We start from the raw sequence: 7500 nt of genomic DNA, 5'->3' as shown, positions 1-7500 counted from the left end.
AAAACAAAGTTAAGGGTGGGTTTGACTTTTGGCAGCTGCTGACATAAAGGACTTGCTGGCATCCAAGACCTCGGTTAATCGGGGCTCTAGAGGACAAGGTTGCATATCAACAGTTTTGAGATTTTAAATAACGGTTTGAATGTGGGATAAAAGGAGCACTAATGTTATTGCTCACCACACTGTATTAGTGACAGTTCCTGAGGTATCACCCCTATACTTTAGTATTTGTTAAACCCATGCATGTCGTTTTAAAGGCCCTCCCATCAGACCTTACACGAGTGTTGACTCCAAACGTGTATTGCTAAAGAAGAGTCACACCTGACCGCTGAACAATTAAATCATCTCATCACACTATATCTGGATGCACACCAAATAATGGAAAAATTGTTCAGAGGGCACAAACATTATGTACCTTGCAGTTTTCCAGACTAAAATTGCGAAATTAATATGTGCTAATGAGCAATTATCAGTGAAGCAGGTACCCCCCCCCGACAATTTCACAAATTTTATGTGCCATGTTCCATCTTTTGTTAACACAGCTGTAGAGTGCTTTTCAACTGGAGTGGTTAAAGAGATGATTCAATTTTACAGCTCAGACAAAACACAAGTCAGAATAACAGGACATAAAGACTGAAAGTCCTTCAAAGCGCAGTTGCCAAAAAAGGGATTTGAAAGAGCTGAGTTAGGTGAAGCAAGAGCAAATGAAAAAGCAAGAAGCTAAAAAGTATAATGAGGAACATCATAAAACATTGTGGGACCCTTCTTTGTCCCAGAGTCGGTTGAAAAACCACATACGACCGTAACCCATCAACTCAAGGGTCAGCCTTCGCACCTTGAGCTTGAGAACTTAACCAAAAGCCACCTGTGGGTTTGTAAAGGCTGTGGAACTTTTATGTTCCAGAAAGTTTTGAGTGCCCTGTGTTACTCGAGATTTCAGATCAAAACACTGATCGTTTAAATTAATAACATCAACATGGAAAAGCAAAATATAATAAGTGAAGGGAGTGACTGAAGGTATGCGCTGGGGAATGGCTTTATGGAATGGAATGCAACCAGACACAAATGTGTGGGGCTGACACCTGTAACGGCTTCTGTCCAGCCTCGCCTGAAGTAAAAATGGTCCTTTACTGCCCCTAAAGGATATCTGAGGTATAAACCAGCTTCATCCTGGGTGAAACCGCATTTAGTTATAGCATAAACCAATTTTGTCTGTTTCTTATACTGACACAATGAAGACGCCGAGGGTCCAGTTGTGGATGCAATGGTTTGAATTTTGGTTGGGTGCCACCTGTGTCATCTCTGTGAGGCCTGGTAGAACTGAATTGGGAGGGGGGAGGGGGTTGAGGGGTGTAAAATGCAGTGTTGTAAAGTGCGTTTTATTTGGGATCGAGCTCGTCTCTGAACATGTTCAGGTGGTTCATGTTATTAGATCTGCTGTGGATCTCTTCTAGAAAGATCTCCAGCTGCTCGGTGAGAACATGCTTCTTGAACCTGGCTGTCTCTTTGATGATGTTCTGAAGAAAAATGAGACTTCCTTGGATCTGCTTCAGGAAATGGAAGCTCTTCTCATAGTGCCTACCAGGTTTCCTGATCTCTTTGGTGATGAGCACCCTCAGGTGGTTGTTGAACTCCTGACAATCACTGTATATCTACTTCTTCAGCGTCGAAGGGCACGGGTACCGTGGCGGTCGGTGGTCCGGTGACACCATCTGCACCCCTCCCTCGCTACCCGGCTGCAGCTCAGTGTCCCGCAGCCTGCTGTTCTCTCCCCATCCTGATACCGCTAGAGAACCACAACCTGATGGTTCTCCTGGTAGTCCAGGGGTCCTGAGGGGTGACCTGGCTCAAATTCAGTGGTCCTGTCCAGGCAAAAGTGGTTCTGACTCAGGTGATTGATAAACACGTCTGGTTCTGGCGCGCCTCCATCATTACTCTCCGCATCTGCTGAAGCTCGAGGACTGGCAGGCGGAGTGACTGAGGAAGTGTAGGCTCTTCCCAGGCACAGCAGTAGCAACATGCACCGCCATCTCTTGGGGCCCCCATCCTGCATGTTGTTGCTGTCCGCGGGTCTCTTGCCCTTGTTCTGGGGGCCAGTCACAAACTCATCTGCCACATCAATCACCATGCCTTTCGTATTCAGTTTGAGGGGGTTACCAAATGTATGCAGGCGTTTGGGCTGCTCTGGGCCTGCGTCTCTGAGAGGCTGGGAAGCAGCTTTGAGGAAGTCCTGGTAGTTGCCCATTTGGGCTACTGGCACACTGTGGAGCTGGTCTGGGTCCTGTCCTCTGTGGCTACAGATGCTGGTGTTAAGCAGGTTCCTCCCCATTTGGCTGAGCTGGTCCAGCAGGTGGCTACGGGGGATGTCATAAGGATTCCTAAGGCTCTGTGGCTTCCAGTTCTTGTTGAGCAGTGCCAGATGAAAGCCTTGAAACTCTTTGGGGTTAATCTCCATGTGCAAGGCTGAGGCCTCGCCGATGATGCCCTGTAGCAGCTGTGTGAACTCCCTATACTGGGCCAGGGAGATACCACCCCTGCCCCACCAGTGTACTTTGATGCCTGCATCCAGTGGTGGCTTCTTACCAATGGAAGCTGTCAGATGGTTGTACTCAATTTTGGATTGCTGTCTAAGCTTTTTGAGGTAAGAGACCACACTGTAGCTCAGGCCATACTCAATATTTTCAGCCAGCAGGTTAGGTGCTCCAATGATCCCGAGATCCTTCCTCAGAGACCCAATGTAATATGGAGGCATGGTCTTCAGGTAGTTCTGAAAGGACTGGCACCATTTGACAGTCGGCTTAAACTTGTGCACTTTGACAAAATCATCCAGAAGTGGCGGCAGCACGGGGTAGTTGTAGGGCATGACAAACAGGTTGACACAGCTGAGGGCTGTGCTGGCCTTCAAGTAGCCAAACGGCTGGCCAAGGTCACTGTACTTGGCACTGTTACATACAAACACCTGCCAGCAGGTATGAGGGGATTTTCTTTCCAAGATGTATTGGGTGAGAGGTGAGGGCTCCAGCTCGTACTTGTTGCAGGGCACCTTGTCTATCACCATGGGTTCAGCATCCAGACAAGAGAAACGTACATGGGGATGGGCCGGGCGAGGTGGCAGTGTGGGGAAGTTCTGGTCTGGCCAGAATGCCTCTGGGATGGACTAGTGTCCTAGGGCACACCAGTCTTGGGGTTGGGATGTACGTATATAAGCTTGTGACAACAGTGCCATGGCTGGGGACCAGCTTTCCCTGTTTCAGCAGGTGAATTTCTAGTGGAGGGGGGTCAGATCCCGTTTTCTCAAAATTGATTACCACCCCACTTTGTATCTTTTGCACCAGAGACTCCAAACACTGGTTAAGCATACGCTGGGAGAACACACTGTAGGAATGCCCTCCAGTGACCTCACACATGGGGGTGATGGCAGAATCGTCTGGCAGGACACCCCCCGTGGGTTCTGGCTCCACTGAAGCGTGGCCAGGGATTCGCAGCACCAAGGCGAACAGGCGCTGGTCCCAGTGGAAGGGCTCTTTTGTCAGCTTGCTGCCTGGCAGGGGGGTGGTCAGAGGCGGATGCAGCTCATACTGGACTCCACTGCTGCTGGTTAACTTGTTGCTGTTAGCGATGGCGATGATGATGGCTGGTTTGAGGAAGAATGGATTCCTGCCCTATCCATAGTTGTCTGTCCCAGTCACTAATCTATTGAGATTGGGTAAATCAAAAGCACTCCTCAAGGACTGGCCAATAGTTGTAAGTCCAGTTGCTTGAAGGTTCCTCAATTCTGTCAAGAATGTGGCATGGCTCTCTTCCCATCCAGCCTTTATTCCGAGTGGAACGTCCTCAAAATTTACCAACATATACTGGTCCCCTTGGCTCGCCGGATCTCTCCTTCTGAGCTTCATAAAAGTCTCAACAGCGTCTTTTGCTATGTCCAGATAGGTAGTGCCCAGATGGGTGCGCTGGTTCATTGAAGAGGACGTGTCTATCAGAAAAAGTAAAACGGGCATTGTGATGGTGATGACACGTTCTGCATAGACTTGGTGTCGTTGCAACCGGTTAAAACGGAATAAATAAATAAATAAATATTTTGTTCTCCTGCCGCCTGTATCACCCCTCAGCTAGCTAGCAAGCTGGCTAACTGTCTCTCTCGCACATTCTTCCAAAAAAAGTGTAAGAATAGTGAGTATAGAAGCTCTTCATAGATAAACTAAACTAAAAACCTCATATCCTTGGGGCAGGTTATTGAATTGCGAGGGGTTTTGATAATTTTGAGGATATTTTGCGAATAATCCCACGTTTCATATAAACAAAGTTTACTTACAGTCGCTCCCTGCTTCTCCCTACAAACAAAAGAAGAAGCAGAAGAAGACGACGACGAAGAAGAAGCAGAATAAGAAGAGGAAAAAGGAGAAGAAGCAGCAGCAGAAGAAGAAGAAGCAGAAGACAGGAAAGAGGCGAGTCTATGGTCTGTATCTCGTTGACGTCATCTCGTGTGTATTGTATGTGTTTCAGCGGGAGTATTTAGGTGGCTTTGTGTTTTATAAACATTTGAGCACACCCGCACAGCTTAAATGGCTGAAGGTTCCCATGTGTAGGCGGCTCTCTGTGCCCTCACTGTGACTCTGTAGACATCTGTATATATCAACAAAGTGCAAATATTGCAAAATGCGTGCGTGCCCGTGCATGCTTAGATATGCGCGCACGCACACATACGTATGCTAACTCTGCAGAAAGCGTGCGTGTGCACTTACATAAACACACACTACTGCGCTACACGCCCCCCCTACACACACGCTAACTCATGTTGCGTCAGGGGAAAGATCAGCCCCACTGAGACACACAGGTGTAGGAAAACATTTCTTCCCTATTACCCTGTTATTGTCTTTTAATCTCTCCGCCTCCCCCCTCCCTCCTTCTCACTCGCTTTCTCTCTTCCTTGCTGTCTCTCTCTCTCGCTCGCTCGCTGTTTTCCTCTCTGTATTTCAGCACCATCATTCTACACACTTCACTTCATTGTCTCCTTTCTTATTTCTGCCTCACTTGGGTTTTATCCTGTTGCCCCCACCCACCCATCTCCACCTAAACTTAATCTCTCCCCTCCTCTCTCCCTCTGTCTCTCCCCCTCAAGGTGTCCATGGTGTGAGACATTTAATCGCCACAGTAACGGTTTCATATCTGGAACAGAAATCAAATAATGCCAGATGATTTACTCCCCCTAGCAACTAGAGAGCACAGCCCTAGCAACCGACCCAGCCTGCAGGCCAAACCTAATCACATTGAAAATATTTCAATTATTGTGTTGATTCTAGTAAGTGTGTGTGTGTGTGTGTGTGTGTGTGTGTGTGTGTCTAAAGAGTGACCCGTTGCATTCTAATGATGACTGCCTGTTTTGATCTGAACACCAGGACAGAACAACACCAAGAGAATTAGAAAAGAAAAGCAATTGATGGAGAGGGGAGTGACTGAATGAGGGGAACAGGAACAGAAACAGAGAGAGAGAGAGAGAGAGAGAGAGAGAGAGAGAGAGAGAGAGAGAGAGAGAGAGAGAGAGAGAGAGAGAGAGAGAGAGAGAGAGAGAGAGAGAGAGAGAGAGAGAGAGAGAGAGAGAGAGAGAGAGAGAGAGAGAGAGAGAGAGAGAGAGAGAGAGCGAGCTGGAGAGTATGAGGTCAAGAGAGAGACAGATGGAGAGATGAGTGTTTTGCCATACAAGTGATCAAGTACCAGAAATGAGACAATTGCTATTCTGATGGAGATATTAGGAGGATACATCAACACATGGTCATTCTGGCTCGGCTAATGTAACATTTGGCAGGCTACGTGTGTGCGTGTGTGTGTGTGTGTGTGTGTGTGTGTGTGTGTGTGTGTGTGTGTGTGTGTATGCGCGCTTGCACATATGCGCATATGTGCGTGCGTGTTTGCGCGCGCGCGTGTGTTTAAGAGGCAGAGATTTGGCAAGACACAAATGGGAGAGGATAGTCAAAGACTGAGGACAGATTTCAAGCTCCGGGAAGCAAACAAGTCAAACCTGGTTTAACTTCGTTTTGTGACCAATGCAGTTATCTATGTAGCTGTGGTGGTTCATCACTGTATGTCAGGTATGCTGTCATGAGGCTGAATGGTAGTCTACCTGTGTGTTGCTGTGAGCTTTGCTGCAGAGCTCCTCGGTGCAAGGAAGAGGCAGTCTTGTGGGTTTCTAGGCGATCTGAGCAATCCTTCCTACAGTTTGGTGTTCCTGTGCAGTGGCGGGCCGTGCCAGACTGCGATGCATCCTTTTATAATAGGCTCTCAACAGTGCTGCAGGAGGACTTGACAAGGGTGCTGGTGCACTGTCTCGAGTTTCCTGCGCTTGCTCAGCACAACAGGATGCCGCTGTGCCTGGTTTATGACGTCGCTGGTGTTGCGGGACCACGTTAGCTCATCAGGGATTTGGGCTATAGAGCTCTCCACAGCCCCCACCGCCGTCCCATTCATGGTTAAAGCTGCTGCACGTAACTTAGGAGAAGAGAGCAACTTTGACATGACACCCCCACCCCCCGAAAAAAAAGTTACACCCTACCCCAAATATACACCCCCCTCCCCCGTAACCCCTCCCTCCAACTCAGCTTCATGTGCATGCCTGAGTTACTGACAACATACATATTGTCTTTAATAAGCTATGCATGCAATAATGATCTTTTCTCAGCAAGTCTCTATTTCCCAAGCTCACCTTGTGATGGCCAGTGTCCAAGATCTGTCTTTTTATTGCCGTGAAGACGGGATAATGTCTTTTCTCCTCATGATATACTCTGTTGATGCCCGTAAGGAAGTTAGGCTCTGCATTTAAGCCACCCTAGCTGCCTAGCTAGGAGCAGTGGGCAGCCCTCATGCAGCACCCGGGGACCAACTCCAGTTCGTCTTGCCTTGCCTCGGACAGGGGGCCGCCGACAGGGCCCCGACACACAATGCCGGGCCGTCGGTGAGCGTCTGTGAGCCTAGTGTTTGCACTAGCCGGACCCCTGTCGGCAGCTTTTCAGCCGATTCGGCATGTTGAATCGGCGGAGCCCGTCGGCGAGAGGGAGCGCTCTGATTGGCTGCTCAGCTGGGCGGATCGGTGCAGAACATGCACGCTAGTTGGCCGTCGGCTGTAGTCTTTGGGGTGTGTTCAGGTGCTACTTTTTGGCCCAGACGGCAGGCGACGCAACCCCCCGGCCTTCGTCGGCGCTAGTCGGTTTGATGGGTCTGGGCCCTAACGTGCGTGTCTTTTTTGATGGCGGAGGAAACCGGGGCGCCCGGAGAAACCCAACCCAACCACAGACAACGGGGAGAACATGCAAACTCCACACAGAGGATGACCTGAGATGACCCCCAGGGTTGGACAGCCCCAGGGATCGAACCCGGGACCTTCTTGCTGTGAGGCGACAGCGCTAACCGCTGCGCCACCGTGCGCCCGCAGTACTGCACCGCAGTTGTTAATTTATGCACGCAAAACTCCTCGTCATACCGACATTGTTGTGCAGCACGGGTTTCGGT

General features: G+C 49.2%; 1 pseudogene; it reads right to left on the bottom strand.

The window, feature by feature from the left end:
- Positions 1 to 1376: 1376 nt before the first annotated feature.
- Positions 1377 to 3998, bottom strand: LOC130133634 (integrator complex subunit 6-like; annotated as a pseudogene).
- Positions 3999 to 7500: the final 3502 nt, after the last annotated feature.

Source organism: Lampris incognitus, unplaced genomic scaffold, assembly GCF_029633865.1.
Source record: "Lampris incognitus isolate fLamInc1 unplaced genomic scaffold, fLamInc1.hap2 scaffold_431, whole genome shotgun sequence".
NCBI classification, from domain to species: Eukaryota; Metazoa; Chordata; class Actinopteri; order Lampriformes; family Lampridae; genus Lampris; species Lampris incognitus.
The sequence above is the reverse complement of the archived record's forward strand: the minus strand, read 5'-3'. Positions and strand labels throughout refer to the sequence as shown.